This window comes from Delphinus delphis, chromosome 5, assembly GCF_949987515.2.
Source record: "Delphinus delphis chromosome 5, mDelDel1.2, whole genome shotgun sequence".
Taxonomy (NCBI): domain Eukaryota; kingdom Metazoa; phylum Chordata; class Mammalia; order Artiodactyla; family Delphinidae; genus Delphinus; species Delphinus delphis.
Genome location: NC_082687.1, coordinates 90,149,532 through 90,169,077, shown reverse-complemented (window position 1 = coordinate 90,169,077; position 19,546 = coordinate 90,149,532). Strand labels below are relative to the sequence as shown.

At 40.2% G+C, this 19,546-nt stretch overlaps 1 pseudogene; it reads left to right on the top strand.

The window, feature by feature from the left end:
* Positions 1 to 1,425: 1,425 nt before the first annotated feature.
* The window catches only part of LOC132426048 (cytosolic beta-glucosidase-like), a 151,704-nt pseudogene continuing 133,583 nt past the window's right edge, over positions 1,426 to 19,546 (top strand).

Here is a 19,546-nt window from a genome sequence, read left to right as displayed (position 1 = left end):
GATTTTTCCTAACTCCTCTTTTCACAGGCATTAAAAAAAAACTTAATTTTGGATCAATTTTAGATGTACAGAAACGTTGCAAAGATAGTACAGAGTATTCCCGTGTATCCCTCTCCCAGCTTCCCCTATTGTCAACATCCTGCATGACTATGGTCCACAGGCAGTGTGTCTGGCACAGTGGATGAGAAATTCCACATCAAGCATGTGACTGTGAAATTTCAGAAACAGAAGCTTGGGGAGCAGGGAGGGTGGGCTGGGGCACAAAACAGGTGACATATGAAAGAATAGGACTTGGATTGTCATCAGACTTCTCAGTTGCCACACTGGAAGCTAGAAAACCGTAAACCGATGCTTTCAAAATTCTGAATGAAAATTATTTCTACCATAAAATCCCATAGTAGCCAAACTACATATCAAGTGTGACATTAGAATAAAGTTAATTGCAGAACTACAGGTTTCAAAAAACGTGCCTCCCATGCCCATTTTATCGGAAAGTTATTCAAGGATTTGTTTCTCTGAAAAGGGAAAGGAAAAAAGAGGGAGAAGGCCCAGGAGACTGGTGAGGGAAGTTAAAGACTACATAGCTCTGTGGCTGCCTAAGAAACAAACAGTGCAGAGTGGAGCAAGCAAACAGAGGTGTTTAAACATAGATTCATAGTCCTGTCAGACTGTTTGGGGATAAATTAGTGATAAGAATAGAGGAATTTAAATATAAAATCCAGACAGCTGAACCCTGGAGAAAATGAAAAGTTGCCTGTAAGCATGGTATACTACACAGCTCAGCTTTGAGCCATACGCAGTCAAATTCATGTAAATATCGAATATTTATTTAAACAGAAGAGGTAATCCAACCACATCGGGTCGATGGAGGAAGGGGAGAGAGAGAGAGCACACATGCTCGGATCTTCCACCCTTATATCCAGAAGTCAATAGTTATTATCTAAAATTGAAAAACAAATTAAGAGGCAGCAATCTCAGCCTATTATTTGACAACAGGGGAATAAATAGCAGAAGAAACACTTGAAAATAGTGGCCTCTAGGGAGTGGGGATAAGGAATTGGGAGGAATTGGCCAAGGGAAAGTTCTAGTAGGATTATGTGACTTTTAAAACAATGTCCATGTGTTTCATTAAAAGGGAAAAGATTAGATGAATGGGTACCCTGCCAAAGCAGGGACCTGGTCTGTCCCCAGGCTGGCCCAACTCTGTTAAAAATCGGGGAGTGTCTGGAGAAGAACAGTATAAATGGTCCCCCTGAACCAAGTGTCTTGGTTTCAAATCAAGGCTGTGGCCAGTCAAGTGGGATGCTTTAATCAGGTTCCCTTCTTGTTTGCATACTCGTTTGCATTCTGAGACTTCGGTCAGGGTGAGAGTTCACTTATGTTTGCACAGCTGCTGGGCTCCCCTGCCTGAAGGGTGCAGCTCTGTTGCCTGAATGTTGCGGTCGGCCGTCTTCTGAAAGCATGGATTTTCCTGCAGGATTTGGATGGGGGGCAGTCACCTCAGCTTATCAAGTGGAAGGTAGGAGAAGCTTCTTCCCCTTCTCCAGAGCTGGAATGGCTTACTTCTCATGGATTCTGTATGTCTGGGGAAGAAGGTTGGGTGAGGGCAAAAAGAAGAGAAGCAAAAGGACTGAAGAGCCCATAACTGCATAAATGAAACTATCCCTTTTCACATAGAAGACACTTGCTTCCCATGTCCCTTTCCTTAGGCACAAGGGTGGTGGTGACGAGGGGCTGAAGACCCCACTGCGGCTGTAATTTTGGTCCGTTCCAGCTCATCTGAGACATCTGTGTACACTGGACCAGCTGCTTTCATCACTGGTTTCTTGAACACATTTCCCATAACCTCCCTAAAAATGATAACAATTTCTCCTATTGGTTAGAAAAATATTGACTAAATACCTTCAAGGAGTCCAAGAGACATCACTGAAGGATGTTCTTCAGTTGGGAGAGGTTCCCTGTTCTATTTCAAGGCACCCCCATTTCCTGGGTGGCTGAGAATTAACTGTGAGATGGCAAAGTGCACCCAGAGTGGAGTTGGAGGTCTGAGTTCTGGTCTCCATCCTGCCAGGCATGAGCTTGTGAATCTGGTCTCCTCCTCTAGTCTCAGTTTCTTCCTATGAAAAATAGGAAGATTAGATTAGCTTTTTCCTATATATATTTTCCACCTAAGGAATTAGGGATTGTTAATAGCTATCATGGGAAAATATTTATTTGGTCAAATAAATGTGGAAACCCAGGGATAAATAAAGCTAAGAGAATTTCTGGCAGCATTTTCCTAGAACTGCTGTAGCAAATGACCATAAACTGGGAGGCTTAAACACAGAAATGTATTCTCTCGCACTTCGGGGGGCCAGAACTAGCCATCTGAAGATGTCATTAGCTAAGATAAGCTAAGCTCATACTGGAGTAGAGTGGGGCTTTAATCCAATATGACTGGTGTCCATATAAGAAGAGGGAAATTTGGACACAGCAACACATGTGGAGAATGTCATGTGACAATAGAGGCAGAGACTCAAGTGATGCAGCTGTAAACCAAAGAACACCAAGGGCCGACGGCCACTCCCGCAAGCTAGAAGAGGCAAGGAAGGGTTCTAGCAAGAGTCTCAGAGGGAATATGACCCCGCTGAAACCTTGATTTTGGACTTCTAGGCTCTAGAAATGAGAGAGAATAAGTTTCTGTTGTTTAGGCCACCTCTTTTGTGGTACTTTATTATGGCAGCCCTAGAAAACAAATACATCAACAAAAACAAGTAGATTAATACAAGATATAATTACTGCTTATGGTGAGTGCTAGGGTGATACCAGGTTTTGATTTAGGAGGATCTCTGTGAATTACTGTCATTTAATCTGAAACTTTAAGGACGAGAAGGAGGGAGCCATTTGAAGATGGTGAAGGGTTTTCTAGACAGAGTGCAGGTTGATCCTGGCATAATCCATGCTGCTTATGATGCTTATGATTCCCAGCCTCAGTTGCCATTTCCCAGACCTCCAGAAATGAGAATGAGGAATCTCTGCTATGATAATTGCAACAGCTGCCATGTGGAAGACATCTTCCACAGGGACTATGTATGTTATGACACATAGGCTCTGTGATACAAAGCACTTTCAAAAGAATGTCTGGGGATGTACAGATTAATAGGGATTCCACGTCACTTTTTTTCTCTATGGTATCTTCTACATTTGTTCCCAGGTAATTTTCACTTGGTCAGGGTGGGTGACTTGATCAAGCTGGCCTTCTAGTAGTGAAAACAAGAAACAGGACGTTGGCTAGTTTCCTTCTCAGAAGAGAGGTCAGACAGAGCTGAGAGGGGGTTGCAGTGCACAGAATCAGGTTCTAGAAGGTGCACAGCATGGAGACTAGGAAGCTGAGTTCTGGAGCCAGACTCGCTAGACTGGGGGTCCATCTCTACCTTTTTCTAACTCTGTATGACTTTGAGCAATTTACTCAACTTCTCTGTGCCTCCTTGTTGGTAGGATGGGGGTGATTATGGTATCTATAGTGCTGCTGTGAGGTTTAAATAAGATGACGTGTGTTAAACGCTTGATGCTCAGTACGTGCTGAATGCATCGTATTTATATTTAGGTGGGGGAGGGTCACAAATGGGCTACTGAGAATGAATCACTTTAGAACTCCACAGTGAACTTGGCTGAAGCACACAGTCAGTTATACAAGACAACACAGTGGGTTTCAGTTCCCAGCTCCCAGATCCTGCTCACTCAGCCCTGGGGATAAGATTACTGGTCCTTTCTGAGCTCCTCTCATCACAGGGTCTCCGCATTGCTGTACCTCTTCTGTCTGCACTGGGCTTGCTGCTGCCTTATCGCAAGGTCTTTATTTGTTGTCCCGAACCTGCTATTGTGCTGCTAGCTCTCTAACAACAGCTTTCAGAAGGGAAATTGATCTTCCCTTCTCTTTTTGTCAATGCACAGATGCCTTTTATATGTTTCCTTGGTTTTCTTACCTATCCTTTTGTGCTGGGTTTGAATCCTAGCTCAAGCACTTACTAGCTGAGTGACTTTGGGCAAATAACTTATTTAAGTCTCAGGTTCCTTATTTGTAAAACTAGGAAAACGGTCATGCCCACTCTGTAGGTTTGTTCTGGGGATTAAAGAGGTCAGCATATATGACTCGAGCACAAGAGTGCCTGGGTCATAATATCCACGAAATAACAATAACAACAACACTCCCGCTACTACTACTAGTAATAATAATAAGGATGATGATGTTATTCTTTCTCCTGGCTGGATTCTCTCCCACTGTCTGTACTGATAGGAGAGCTACATCATCTGCTCCATTTACTGGGAATGGTCCTTTCTTCTTTGCACCACAAGTAAGAATATACTCCCTTCTTGCTCATTCTTGTCCTGATCTTCCAGCAGCGCCTGGGAGAGTTACTGTTTAGCTACCCCTTCCACCACTGCGAGGATCACATATGCAGGACGTCAACATGTGGCTTTGTCAAATCAATGTGGCCCGGAATTTAAAAGCTGAAGTCACCTTGTCGCTTTTCGATTTTGAGAATCTTTGCACATTTGAGCTTCCCTGGCCTTTGAACGTCTACAGAGCCTTTGGAAGTCATGGACACTCAGCAGAACTGAGGATTGAGCGTGAATTGTATTTATACAGAAGAAATCTATCTCAGTGATTTGTTATAAAACATCACTATGTATCTTTCTCCAGAGATTTTCAAAACACATTGTCTGTGTAGGTATCTTTGTTTTCAGACATCCTCTCTGGAGCCCAGAGATATAGCTATAATACTCCACCCCCTCCCCACTCCCCTACAGACCCACGCCCACTCCCACACAGAAATAGAGATACTTGGGCTCTGTTACTTTTAATCAAAGGCACTCTCAGGGTCTTTTGCAGGTAGAGTGACCAGAAAATGCAGGACAGGCCTTCCGGTCACTGGGCCTCCTAATATACTGACTACTTGCTTGCATATTTCACCAGACCCATGGCTCTTCGTTCTTCCTGTGCATGTCTCTTGGGCCTTCATGCTGGCCACTTCCCTGACTGTGGTTTTTAAGAAGAGTTTAATGTAATGTTTATTACATCGGAGTTGGCTGTGTAGTGCCTTTTGGAGGAAAGCGCCGTATAAATCTAATAAATAAATAATAAACAAGTGATATAAACAGGAGGAAAATTATGTGTTTTACGTGAGCTGTAAAGAATATTGTAAAACCTGTAAAAATGTATTTGTTAGATGAAGAGGCAGGGAAGAAAATGCAGATGATCATTATTCGTACAGAAGTGAGTTTCATGCAATATTTTAAAGTGCAGAAAAATTCCCATGATTTTTAACCCTTTATGAAACTGACTCTGCCTATGCTTTTGGCTGCAGGGAATGTGAGGCCCAAAACAGCAGGTAGCTCAGTGGCATTTTGTTTACTTCCTCAGTAGGCCACAGAGGGGCCATGAAAATAACATTTAGGACCTGATTCTATAGCTCTTATGAGCTTGTACCTCCCAGTGATTTCACGGAGGATCTCTTAAGGGGTGAATGTGCTCTACAAAATCCCACGAACCATCAACAAAGTCCAGACTACTCTGTTAAGGCCTCCTGGTGTGATCTGAGTTTGTGGGTTTCTTTGTTTTCTTTGTCTTTTACTTTTTAAATTAAATTAAATTAATTTATTTTTTATACAGCAGGTTCTTATTAGTTATCTGTTTTACACATATTAGTGTATATATGTCAATCCGAATGTCCCAATTCATTCCTCCCCGCCCTTGGTGTCCATACATTTGTTCTCTACATCTTGTCTCTATTCCTGCCTTGCAAACTGGTTCATCTGTACCATTTTTCTAGATTCCACATATATGCGATAATATACGTTATTTGTTTTTCTCTTTCTGACTTACTTCATTCTGTATGACAGTCTCTAGGTCCATCCACATCTCTACAAATTAACCAATTTCGTTCCTTTTTATGGCTGAGTAATACTCCATTGTATATATGTACCACTTCTTCTTTATCCATTCGTCTGTTGATGGACACTTAGATTGCTATGACCTGGCTATTGTAAATAGAGCTGCAATGAACATTGGTATGTATGTGCCTTTTTTTTTTTTTTTTTTTGCGGTACGCAGGCCTCTCACTGTTGTGGCCTCTCCCGTTGCGGAGCACAGGCTCTGGACATGCAGGCTCAGTGGCCATGGCTCATGGGCCTAGCCGCTCCGCGGCATGTGGGATCTTCCCGGACCGGGGCACAAACCCGTGTCCCCTGCATTGGCAGGCAGACTCTCAACCACCGCGCCACCAGGGAAGCCCCGTATGTGCCTTTTTTAATTATGGTTTTCTCAGGGTATATGCCCAGTAGTGAGATTGCTGGGTCATATGGTAATTCTATTTTTAGTTTTTTAAGGAACCTTCAGACTGTTCTCTATAGTGGCTGTATCAATTTACATTCCCACCAACAGTGCAAGAGGGTTCTCTTTGCTCCACACCCTCTCAGCACTTACTGTTTGTAGATTTTCTGCTGATGCCCATTCTAACCTGTGTGAGGTGATTCCTCATTGTAGTTTTGATTTGTGTTTCTCTAATAAGTAGTGATGTTGAGCAGTAGTGATGTTGGCCTCTTGGCCATCTGTATGTCTTCTTTGGAGAAATGTCTGTTTAGATCTTCTGCCCATTTTTTGATTGGGTTGTTTGTTCCTTTACTATTGAGCTGCATGAACTGTTTATATATTTTGGAGATTAATATTTTGTCCCTTGATTCGTTTGCAAATATTTTCTCCCATTCTGGGGGTTGTCTTTTCATCTCGGTTATAGTTTCCTTTGCTACGCAAAAGCTTTTAAGTTTCATTAGGTCCCATCTGTTTATTTTTGTTGATATTTCCATTACTCTAGGAGGTGGGTCAAAAACGATCTTGCTGTGATTTATGTCAAAGAGTGTTCTTCCTATGTTTTCCTCTAAGAGTTTTATAGTGTCTGGCCTTACATTTAGGTCTTTAATCCATTTTGAGTTTATTTTTGTGTATGGTGTTAGGGAGTGTTCTAATTTCATTCTTTTACATGTAACTGTCCAGTTTTCCCAGCACCACTTATTGAAGAAACTGTCTTTTCTCCATTGTATATCCTTGCCTCCTTTGTCATAGATTAGTTGACCATAGGTGTGTGAGTTTATCTCTGGGCTTTCTAACCCGTTCCATTGATCAGTATGTTTGTTTTTGTGCCAGTACCATATTGTCTTAATTACTGTACCTTTGTAGTATATTCTGAAGTCAGGGAGTCTGATTCCTCCACCTCCATTTCTTTCCATCAAGGTTGCTTTGGCTATTTGGGGTCTTTTGTGTCTCCATACATATTTTAAGATATTTTGTTCTAATTCTATAAAAAATGCCATTAGTAATTTGATAGGACTTGCATTGAATCTGTAGATTGCTTTGGGTATAGTCATTTTCAGAATATTGATTCTTCCAATCCTAGAACATGGTATATCTCTGCATCTGTTTGTGTTGTCTTTGATTTCTTTCATCAGTGTCTTATAATTTTCTGAGTACAGGTCTTTTACCTCCTTAGGTAGGTTTATTCCTAGGTATTTTATTCTTTTTGTTGCAGTGGTGAATGGGATTGTTTCCTTAATTTCTCTTTCTGATCTTTCATTGTTAGTGTATAGGAATACAAGAGATTTGGGGGCATTAATTTGGTATCCTGTAACTTTACCAACTTCATTGATTAGGTCTAGTAGTTTTCTGGTGGCATCTTTAGGATTCTCTATTTATAGTATCATGTCATCTGCAAACAGTGACAATTTTACTTCTTCTTTTCCAATTTGGCTTCCTTTTATTTCTTTTTCTTCTCTGATCGCCATGGCTAGGACTTCCAAAACTAGTTTGAATAATAGTGGTGAGAGTGGACACCCTTGTCTTGTTCCTGATCTTAGAGGAAATGATTTCAGTTTTTCACCATTGAGAATGATGTTTGCTGTGGGTTTGTCATATATGGCCTTTATTATGTTGAGGTAGGTTCCCTCTATGCCCACTTTCTGCAGAGTTTTTATCATAAATGGGTGTTGAATTTTGTCAAAAGTTTTTTCTGCATCTATTGAGATGATCATGTAGTGTTTTTTTTTTTTTTTTTTTGCGGTACGCGGGCCTCTCACTGTTGTGGCCACTCCCTTTGCGGAGCACAGGCTCCAGACGCGCAGGCTCATTGGCCATGGCTCACGGGCCTAGCCGCTCCACAGCATGTGGGATCTTCTCAGACCGGGGCACGAACCCGTGTCCCCTGCATCGGCAGGCGGACTCTCAACCACTGTGCCACCAGGGAAGCCCCGATCATGTGGTTTTTATTCTTCAATTTGTTAATATGGTGTATCACATTGATTGATTGGCAGATATTGAAAAATCCTTGCATCCCTGGGATAAATTCAACTTGATCATGGTTTATGATCCTTTTAATGTGTTGTTGGATTCTGTTTGCTAGTATTCTATTGAGAATTTTTGCATCTGTATTCAGCAATGACATTCGTTGGTAATTTTCTTTATTTGTAGTATCTCTGTCTGATTTTGGTGTCAGGGTGATGGTGGTTTCATAGAATGAGTTTGGGAATGTTCCTCCCTCTGCAATTTTTTGGAGGAGTTTGAGATGGATGAGTGTTAGCTCTTCTCTAAATGTTTGGTAGAATTCGCCTGTGAAGCCATCTGGTCCTGGACTTCTGTTTGTTGGAAGATTTTTAATCACAGTTTCAATTTCATTACCTGTAATTTATCTGTTCATATTTTATGTTTCTTCCTGGTTCAGTCTTGGAAGGTTATACCTTTCTAAAAATTTGTCCATTTCTTCCAGGTTGTCTATTTTATTGGCATAGAGTTGCTTGTAGTAGTCTCTTAGGATGCTTTTTATTTCTGCAGTGTCCATTGTAACTTCTCCTTTTTCATTTCTCATTTTATTGATTTGAGTCCTCTCCCTCTTTTTCTTGATGAGTCTGGCTACAGGTTTATCAATTGTTTTATCTTCTCAAAGAACCAGCTTTTAGTTTTATTGATCTTTGCTACTGTTTTCTTTCTTTCTATTTCATTTATTTCTGCTCTGATCTCTATGATTTCTTTCCTTCTACTAACTTTGGGTTTTGTATGTTCTTCTTTCTCTAGTTCCTTTAGTTGTAAGGTTGGATAGTTTTTTTTTTTTTTAATATCTTTATAGGAGTATAATTGCTTTACATTGTTGTGTTAGTTTCTGCTGTATAACAAAGTGAATCAGCTATACGTATACATATATCCGCATATCCCTTCCCTTTTGTATCTCCCTCCCATCCTCCCTATCCCACCCTTCTAGGTGGTTACAAAGCACTGAGCTGATCTCCCTGTGCTATACGGCTGTTTCCCACTAGCTATTTTACATTTGGTAGTGTATATATGTCCATACCACTCTCTCACTTCATCCCAGCTTACCCTGCCCCCTCCCCGTGTCCTCAAATCCATTCTCTACATCTGTGTCTTTATGCCTGTCCTGCCCCTAGGTTCATAAGAACCTTTTTTTTTTCTTAGATTCCATATATATGTCTTAGCATATTGTATTTGTATTTCTCTTTCTGACTTACTTCACTCTGTATGACAGATTCTACGTCCATCTACCTCACTACAAACAACTCAATTTTGTTTCTTTTTATGGCTGAGTAATATTCCATTGTATATATGTGCCACATCTTCTTTATCCATTCATCTGTTGATGGACACTTAGGTTGCTTCCATGTCCTGGTTATTGTAAATAGTGCTGCAATGCGTACATGACTCTTTTTGAATTATGGTTTTCTCAGGGTATATGCCCAGTAGTGGGATTGCTGGGTCATATGGTAGTTCTATTTTTAGGTTTTTAAGGAACCTCCATACTGTTCTCCATAGTGACTGTATCAATTTACATTCCCACCAACAGTGCAAGAGGGCTCCCTTTTCTCCATACCCTCTCCAGCGTTTATTGTTTGTAGATTTTTTGATGATGGCCATTCTGACCAGTGTGAGGTGATACCTCATTGTAGTTTTGATTTGCGTTTCTCTAATGATTAGTGATGTTGAGCATCTTTTCATGCTTTTGTTGGCAATCTGTATATGTTCTTTGGAGAAATGTCTATTTGGGTCTTCTGCCCATTTTTGGGTTGGGTTTTTGTTTTTTTTGATATTGAGGTGCATGAGCTGCTTGTATATTTTGGAGATAAATCCTTTGTCAGTTGCTTCGTTTGCAAATATTTTCTCCCATTCTGAAGTTTGTCTTTTTGACTTGTTTATGGTTACCTTTGCTGGGCAAAAGATTTTAAGTTTCATTAGGTCCTATTTGTTTATTTTTGTTTTTATTTCCATTTCTCTAGGAGGTGGGTCAAAAAGGATCTTGCTGTGATTCATGTCACAGAGTGTTCTGCCTATGTTTTCCTCTAACAGTTTTATAGCGTCTGCCTTACATTTAGGTCTTTAATCCATTTGGAGTTTATTTTTATGTATGGTGTTACGGAGTGTTCTAATTTCATTCTTTTACATGTAGCTGACCAGTATTCCCAGCACCACTTATTGAAGAGGCTGTCTTTTCTCCATTGTATATTCTTGCCTCCTTTATCAAAGATATGGTGACCATATGTGTTTTTCTCTGGGGTTTCTATTCTGTTCCACTGATCTATATTTCTGTTTTTGTGCCAGTACCATTACTGTAGCTCTGTAGTGTAATCTGAAGTTAGGAGCCTGGTTCCTCCAACTTCATTTTACTTCCTCAATATTGCTTTGCCTACTTGGGGTCTTTTGTGTTTTCATACAAATTGTAAAATTTTTTGTTCTAGTTCTGTGAAAAAATGCCATTGTTAGTTTGATAGGGAATGCATTGAATCTGTAGATTGCTTTGGATAGTATAGTCATTTTCACAACGTTGATTCTTCCAACCCAGGAACATGGTATATCTCTCCATCTGTTTGTTTCATCTTTAATTTCTTTCATCAGTGTTTTATAGTTTCTGCATACAGGTCTTTTTTCTCCTTAGGTAGGTTTATTCCTAGGTATTTTAGTCATTTTTTGCAATGATAAATGGAGTGTTTCTTTAATTTCTGTTTTAGATTTTTCATCATTAGTTTATAGGAATGCAAGAGTTTTCTGTGCCTTAACTTTGTATCTTGCTACTTTACCAAATTCATTGATTAGCTTTAGTAGTTTTCTGCTAGCATCTTTAGGATTCTCTATGTAGATTATCATGCCATCTGCAAACAGTCACAGTTTTACCTCTTTTCCGATTTGGTGATTCCTTTTATTTCTTTTTCTTCTCTTGTTTCTGTGGCCAAAACTTACAAAACTATGTTGAATAATACTGGTGAGAGTGGGAAACCCTGTGTTGTTCCTGATCTTAGTGGAAATGGTTTCAGTTTTTCACCATTGAGAATGGTGTTGGCTGTGGGTTTGTCATATATGGCCTTTTTATGTTGAGGTAAATTCCCTCTATGCCCACTTTCTGGAGAGTTTTTATCATAAATGGGTGGTGAATTTTGTCAAAAGCTTTTTCTGTGTGTATTGAGATTATCATATGGTTTTTATCCTTGAATTTGTTAATATGGTGTATCACAATGATTGATTTGCGTATATTGAAGAATCCTTGCATTCCTGGGATAAACCCCACTTGATCATGGTGTATGATCCTTTTTATGTACTGCTGGATTCTATTTGCTAGTATTTTGTTGAGGATTTTTGCACCTATGTTCATCAGTGATATTGGTCTGTAGTTTTCCTTTTTCGTGACATCTTTTTCTGGTTTTGGTATCAGAGTGATGGTGGCCTCGTAGAATGAGTTTGGGAGTGTTCCTCCCTCTGCTCTATTTTGGAAGAGTTTGAGAAGGAATGGTGTTAGCTCTTCACTAAATGTTTGATAGATTTGGCCAGGGAATCCATTTGGCCCAGGGCTTTTATTTGTTGGAAGATTTTTAATCACAGTTTCACTTTCAGTGCTTGTGACTGGTCTTTTCATATTTTCTATTTCTTCCTTGTTCAGTCTTGGAAGGCTGTGCTTTTCTAAGAATTCGTCCATTTCTTCCAGGTTGTCCATTTTATTGGCATAGAGTTGCTTGTAGTAGTCTCTCGTGACCCTTTGTGGTTCTGAATTGTCAGTTTTTACTTCTCCTTTTTCATTTCTATATCTGTTGATTTGAGTTCTCTCCCTTTTTTTCTTGAGGAGTCTGGCTAATGGTTTATCAATTTTCTTTATCTTCTAAAGAGCCACCTTTTAGTTTTATTGATCTTTGCTCTCATTTCCTTCATTTCTTTTTCATTTATTTCTCATCTGATCTTTATGATTTCTTTCCTTCTGCTAACTTCGGGGTTTTTTTGTTCTTCTTTCTCTAATTGGTTTAGATGTATGGTTAGGTTGTTTATTGGAGATTTTTCTTGTATCTTGAGGTAGGATTGTATTGTTATTTACTCCCCTCTTAGAACTAGTTTTGCGGCATCCCATGGTTCTTGGGTAGTCATGTTTTCATTGTCAATTGTTTCTAGGTATTTTTGTATTTCCTCTTTGATTTCTTCAGTGATCTGTTGGTTTTTTAATAAGGTATTGTTTAGCCTCCATGTGTTTGTGTTTTTTACGTTTTTTCCCCTGTAATTCGTTTCTAATCTCATAGCCTTGTGGTTGGAAAAGATGCTTGATATGATTTCAATTTTCTTAAATTTACCAAGGCTTGGTTTTTGACCCAAGATGCGATCTATCCTGGGGAATGTTCCATGTGCACTTGAGAAGAAAGTGTAATCTGCTGTTTTTGGATGGAATGTCCTATAAATATCAATTAAATCTATCAGGTCTACTGTGTTATTTAAAGCTTGTGTTTCCTTATTAATTTTCTGTCTGGATGATCTGTCCATTGTTGTAAGTGAGGTGTTAAAGTCCCCACTATTATTGTGCTACTGGCGATTTCCTGTTTTATAGCTGTTAGCATTGGCCCTATGTATTGAGGTGCTCCTATTTTAGGTGCATATATATTTATAATTGTTATATCTTCTTCTTAGATTGATCCCTTTATCATTATGTAGTGTTTTTCCTTGTCTCTTGTAACATTTTTAATTTTAAAGTCTATTTTATCCGATATGACTGTTGCTACTCCAGCTTTCTTTTGATTTCCATTTGGATGGAATATATTTTTCCATCCTGTCACTTTCAGTCTGAATGTGTCCCTAGGTCTGAAGTGGGTCCTTGTAGACAGCATATATATGGATCTTGTTTTTATATCCATTCAGCAAGCTTGTGTCTTTTGGTTGGAGCATTTAATTCATTCACATTTAAGGTAATTATCAATATGTATGTTCCTATTACCATTTTCTTAATTGTTTTGGTAGTTCCTTTTCTTCTCTTGTGTTTCCCACTTAGAGAAGTTCCTTTAACATTTATTGTAGAGCTGGTTTGGTGGTGCTGAATTCTCTTAGCTTTTGCTTGTCTGTAGAACTTTTTTTTTCTCTGTCAAATCTGAATGAGATTCTTGCAGGGTAGATTAATCTTGGTTGTAGGTTTTTCCCTTTTATCACTTTAAATATGTCCTGCCACTCCCTTCTGTCTTCTATAGTTTCTGCTGAGAAATCAGCTGTTAACCTTATGGGAGTTCACTTATGTGTTATTTGTCATTTTTCCCCTGTTGCTGTTAATAATTTTTCTTTGTCTTTAATTTTTGTCAATTTGATTACTATTTGTCTCGGTATGCTTCTCCTTGAGTTTATCCTGCCTCGGACTCTGTGCTTCCTGGGTGGCTATTTCCTTTCCCATGTGAGGGAAGTTTTTGACTATTGTCTCTTGAAATATTTTCTTGTGTCCTCTCTCTTTCTCTTCTACTTCTTTGACCCCCCCCAATAATGCGAATGTTGGTGCATTTAATGTTGTCCCAGAGGTCTCTTAGGCTGTTTTCATTTCTTTTCCTTCTTTTAGATTTGGCTGGGGAATCCAGCCAAAAAGAATCCTTCTTTTTCCTTCTTTTTTCTTTATTCTGCTCCACGGCTGTGAATTCCACCATTCTGTCTTCCAGGTCACTTATCTGTTCTTCTGCCTCAGTAATTCTGCTATTGATTACTTCAAGGGCATTTTTCATTTCAGTCATTGTATTGTTCATCTCTGTTTTTTTGTTCTTTAATTCTTGTAGGTCTTTGTTAAACATTTCTTGCATTTTCTCAGTCTTTGCCTTGATTCTTTTTCCGAGGTCCTGGATCATCTTCACTATCATTATTCTGAATTCTTTTTCTGGAAGGTTGCCTATCTCCACTTCATTTAGTTGGTTTTGTGGGGTTTTATCTTGTTCCTTCATGTGGTACGTAGTCCTCTGCCTTTTCATTTTGTCTGTCTTTCTGTGAATGTGGTTTTCGTCCCACAGGCTGAAGGATTGTAGTTCTTCTTGCTTCTGCTGTCTGTGCTCTGGTGGATGAGGCTATCTAAGAGGCTTGTGCAAGCTTCCTGATGGGAGGGAATTGTGGTGGGTAGAACTGGGTGGTGCTCTTCTGGGCAGAACTCAGTAAAACTTTAATCTGTTTGTCTGCTGATGAGTGGGACTGGGTTCCCTCCCTGTTGGTTGTTTGGCCTGAGGTGACCCAGCACTGGAGCCTACCCAGCTCTTTGGTGGGGCTAATGACAGACTCTGGGAAGGCCCACATCAAGGAGTATTTCCCAGAACTTCTGCTGCCAGTGTCCTTGTCCCCACCATGAGCCACAGCTGCCCCCCGCCTCTGCAGGAGACCCTTCAACACTAGCAGGTAGGTCTGGTTCAGTCTCTCACGGGTTCACCGCTCCCTCCCCTGTGTCCTGATGTGCACACTACTTTGTGCGTGCCCTCCAAGAGTGGAGTCTCCGCTTTCCCCTGTCCTGTTGAAGTCCCGCAGTCAAACCCCACTGGCCTTCAAAGTCTGATTCTCTAGGAATTCCTCCTCACTTTGCCGGACCCCCAGCTTGGGCAGCCTGACGTGGGGCTCAGAACTTTCACTCCAGTGGGTGGACCTCTGTGGTGTAATTGTCCTGCAGTTTGTGAGTCACACGTCCATCGGCCATGGGATTTGATTTTATTGTGATTGTGCCCCTCCTACTGTCTCACTGCAGCTTCTCCCTTGTCACTGGATGTGGAGCATCTTTTTTGGTGAGTTCCAGTGTCTTCCTGTCAATGATTGTTCAGCAGTTAGTTGTGTTTCCAGTGCTCTTACAAGAGGGAGTGAACGCATGTCCTTCTACTCTGCCATCTTGAACCCTAAGTTTGTGGTTTTCAAGGAGGCAAAGGCCTCAGTTTTATGAATGCTATTATCACCCCTGCATGCTGAGCTTTGATTTAACTTGGACTTTGACTTTATGTTGGCAGATATTGAGGCTGGCCTCAAACTTTAGCCATTTGTTTGTCTTGGTGTGTCAAAGATGGCATGCTATAGTTGAGAAGCTTGGGCTTACCTTTGCACTTACAAAAGTGGGAGAATAAACAAAGCAGCTGAATTCCTTCATTTTAGGTACGGTTTGTAGTGATTCTATCCAGGCTGTTTCTTCCTGTACCTTTTAAAAACTGAACTGGTCCATTCAAACCTGAGCTAGAGACACTTTTTATCTACCTGCTATAGATGTCAGCACAAGCCCCATATTTCTTTAGATCACTTCCTGTTTGCTTTCTCTGCTCAACCAATTTTGGCAGTGTATCTTGGTTCCTAGTTCCTACTAAACTCTTTGGAGGAAACATTCCAGTCTGGGACTTAATCTCTTGGCTGCCCTTGGTGGCTTTCTAGAACGGAGCTCACCAGATTGGTCTGCCCTTTGTGTGGACCACCTAAGAAAGGAGTGGGAGCAGGCTTAAAAGCATGGTCATTTATTTCTTGATGTGTAAGGAAAAAGGAAGAAGAAAGGTGAGACTTTATTCATGAAATTTCTCACAGATTAAAGTTGAGATGACAGAAAGGACCCTTATTTCTTTCCCCCAGTTTCAAATTTGAGATTCACAAAAACTCAAAGTTGCCCCTTTTTTTGAATGTACCATGAAATTATGTAGTCATCATTGAACGAGTATGGGCTTTGGCAGGGATGATATTCAGATATTCATCAGCTGATACACTGGCCAATCCAATGTTAACTGTAAACAATAGGTGTAGACTGGACTGGCACCTGCCTTACCTGAGAGTAGATGCCAGCCTTAAACAACTGGTATGGAACAGACCAGCATCAGCATCTTCATTGACCATTAAGAGTAGTAGCCAGCTGTCAACAACTGATTTGACTAGCCTGGCACCCACATTAACTAATCAGAGTGGGTGCCAGCTGTAATCAACCACTGGGGACACACTTCCATGAACTGACTGAATTTTAGCTTTAGGCTTATGAGTGGGACACAGCTGGAATATATCAGACTCTATTTGTGAACTACTAGAGAGTCAAATCACTTAATTTCTTCTAGCCTCAGATTTCTCACCTGCAAAATTCCTAATGCTCACCTCTTTTTTTGAAATTTCATTGGATAAGTGTTGGAGAGCTTTTTCTTATGTTTTGTACTTCTTTGGATCTGAGGTGATTTCCTCAACTTTTTCTTCCAGATTATTAATTTGGATGTTAGCTTTGTTCATTCTATTTTTCAGTCCCTCTATGGAATATTTAATTATGGCGATCATATTTTTAAGTTTTAGGAACACATTCTTATTCTTTGATTGCCTAATTTCCAGGAAGTCAATTTGATTTTTTGGATATAGTCACCCTTGAATCTTTTTAAGAATGCTAGTTAAAAAAATTAAGGCTTTTTTTTCTTTTTCTTTCTTTTTATATCAATTTGAAATCTTTGGATTATTTGTTTATTTGGATCCATATCTTTTATGCTATCTGTTTTTGTCAAATGGCTGGTGATCCTTGAATACCCGTTTATGTTTTTGAATGAAAGAATATGTTGATAGTAGTAACTGAGTTAGGCTTCCTTTGAACTTAAGTAACTCTGTTGAACTGAAACAGTGCTGACCCTATAAGAAGCACGGTTCTGTGTAAGTGGGTGGGGCCTGTTGACAGGCTTCTCATAATGGACTATGTGTATGAAGGAAGGGAGCCAAGATTTAGATCTCAATAATTGCCAGATAATGGGGTCTTTAAGAAGGAATGTTTTGTTTGCTTTTTATTTATTAATTTTTTTTTTTTTTTTGGTACGCGGGCCTCTCACTGTCGCGGCCTCTCCCGTTGCGGAGCACAGGCTCCGGACGCGCAGGCTGAGTGGCCGTGGCTCACAGGCGTAGCCGCTCCGCAGCATGTGGGATCTTCCCGGACCGGGGCACGAACCCGTGTCCCCTGCATCGGCAGGCGGACTCTCAACCACTGCGCCACCAGGGAAGCCCTATTTATTAATTTTTTAAACAACCTTTGAGAGACTACCACTTGTGTAGTTTAAAAAAAAATTATTTATTTATTTATACTTATTTTTTCCAACATTTTACTTAGCATTTCTTTCTTTCTTATTTAAAAAAAATTTGTTTTGTTTCGTTTTGTTTTTGTTTTTGTTTTTGTGTTTTTTTTTTTTTTTTTGAGGTACACGGGCCTCTCACTGTTGTGGCCTCTCCTGTTGCGGAACACAGGCTCCGGACGCGCAGGCTCAACGGCCATGGCTCATGGGCCCAGCCGCTCCGCGGCATATGGGATCTTCCCGGACCGGGGCATGAACCCGTGTCCCCTGCATCAGCAGGTGGACTCTCAACCACTGTGCCACCAGGGAAGCCCTTTTAAAATTTTTATTGGAGTTTAGTTGCTTTACAATATTGTGTTAGTTTCTACTGCACAGTAAAGTGAATCAGCAGTATGTATATACATATCCCCTCTCTTTTGGATTTCCTTCGCACTTAGGTCACCACAGAGCACTGAGTAGAGTTCCCTGTGCTATACAGTAGGTTCTCATTAGTTACCTATTTTATACCTAGTATCAATAGTGAGTGTATATATGTTAATCCCAATCTCCCAATTCGTGCCTGGTCTTAGTTGTGGCACGAGGGATCTTAGTTGCGGCATGTGGATTCTTAGTTGCAGCATGTGGGCTTCTCAGTTGTGGCATGCGGACTCTTTAGTTGTGGCATGTGAACTCTTAGTTGTGGCATGCATGTGGGATCTAGTTGCCCGACTAGGGATCGAACTCAGGCCCTCTGCATTGGGAACATGGAGTCTTATCCACTGGACCACCAGGGAAGTCCCTTGCTTTTTAAAAGTGTTTTTGTTAAGTCTATTTCTTTTTCTTCAGTTTAATTGAGATATAATTGACATATAGCACCTTATAAGTTTAAAGTGTATAGCATAATGACTTGACATATATATTGTCAGTTGATTACCACAATAAGCTTAGTTAACATCCATTATCTCCTTTAGATACAAAAAGAAAAAAAGAAAACAGTTTTTTACTTTTGATGCAAAATGTTAGGATCTACTCTGTCAGCAACTTTCAAATATAGCATGCAACAGCTTTCGCTGTAGTCATCATGTTTAATATTACATCCTCAGTACTTATTTATCTTATAAACTAAAAGTTTAAACCTTCTGACCACCTTCATTCAATTCCCCCTCCCCCCACCTCCCATCTCTGGAAGGCACAAATCTGATGTCTTTTTCTACGAATTCGGTTTTTCTGTTTTCTTAGATTCCATATGTAAGTGAGATCATACAGTATTTGTCTTTCTCTGTCTGTTTGCTTTTGACTTTTGTTTCCCATCTACACTACCCTTCAAGTTCACGTTTAGTTCTAGAGCTTATTCTACTTTTCTTTACTGTCTCAGTGCCCTTGATAGCAAGGGCTATCTTGTCCCGTCACATCTCTCACTTTTATTAATCATTTCTTGGAACTTCCACCTGGGGTGAAGGCAGCACTAACTGCTCTGTTTATCGGGGAGAGGAACCAGTCAGGCCAATAGTACATTAGATAATCCTTTAATTAATTACTGTGATGACTGCTCTGAGCCTGCTGTGCTCTCTGCAGTGGCTGACCTGCAGATTCTCTAGGGCAACCCCTCTGAATCCTTACCAGCCGTCTTCAGTGTGTGAGTATATGTTGCAAATCCTTTGCTTTAGTTTCTCAGGCAATTCAGCCCTAGTTTCTTTCCATTTGCCAGAAATACTTTAGTCAATGTGATATTCTTTGGGGGCTTTTTTGTTTTCAGCTTTGTTGTGGAACTTATTTTTAAAAAAATTTTTACTGTCATTTCAATGGGATTGTGAGAGGGAGAGGAATTAAGTATGTCCACTGTACTCCCCATCTTGAACTGGAAGTGCTTATTAATATGTGTTTATAAGTGCCTTATAAACCATGCAGTTTTATTCAAAGTTAACAAGTGAATTTCCCTGTCTTCTTCTTACCCTTATCCTCCTCTATCACTAACACATCCAACCTCTGGAAATTTTCTAGTCCTATGCTTTTTAGAAAGAGGATGAGATAACATGGAATTGATGGCATTTTAGACAATGTAACGAGAGAAAGTGAAATATTGAGACAGGGTGAGGAAAGCCATAGCGGAGGAGGGGTACTATGACCAAGAAAGGCCATATGTCGAGGTGCCTGCCTCTGGGGTCAGCTGCTCTAAGCCATTTGCACTTTTCATCATTTCTTACCTCCCTTTATCCTGGACACACAG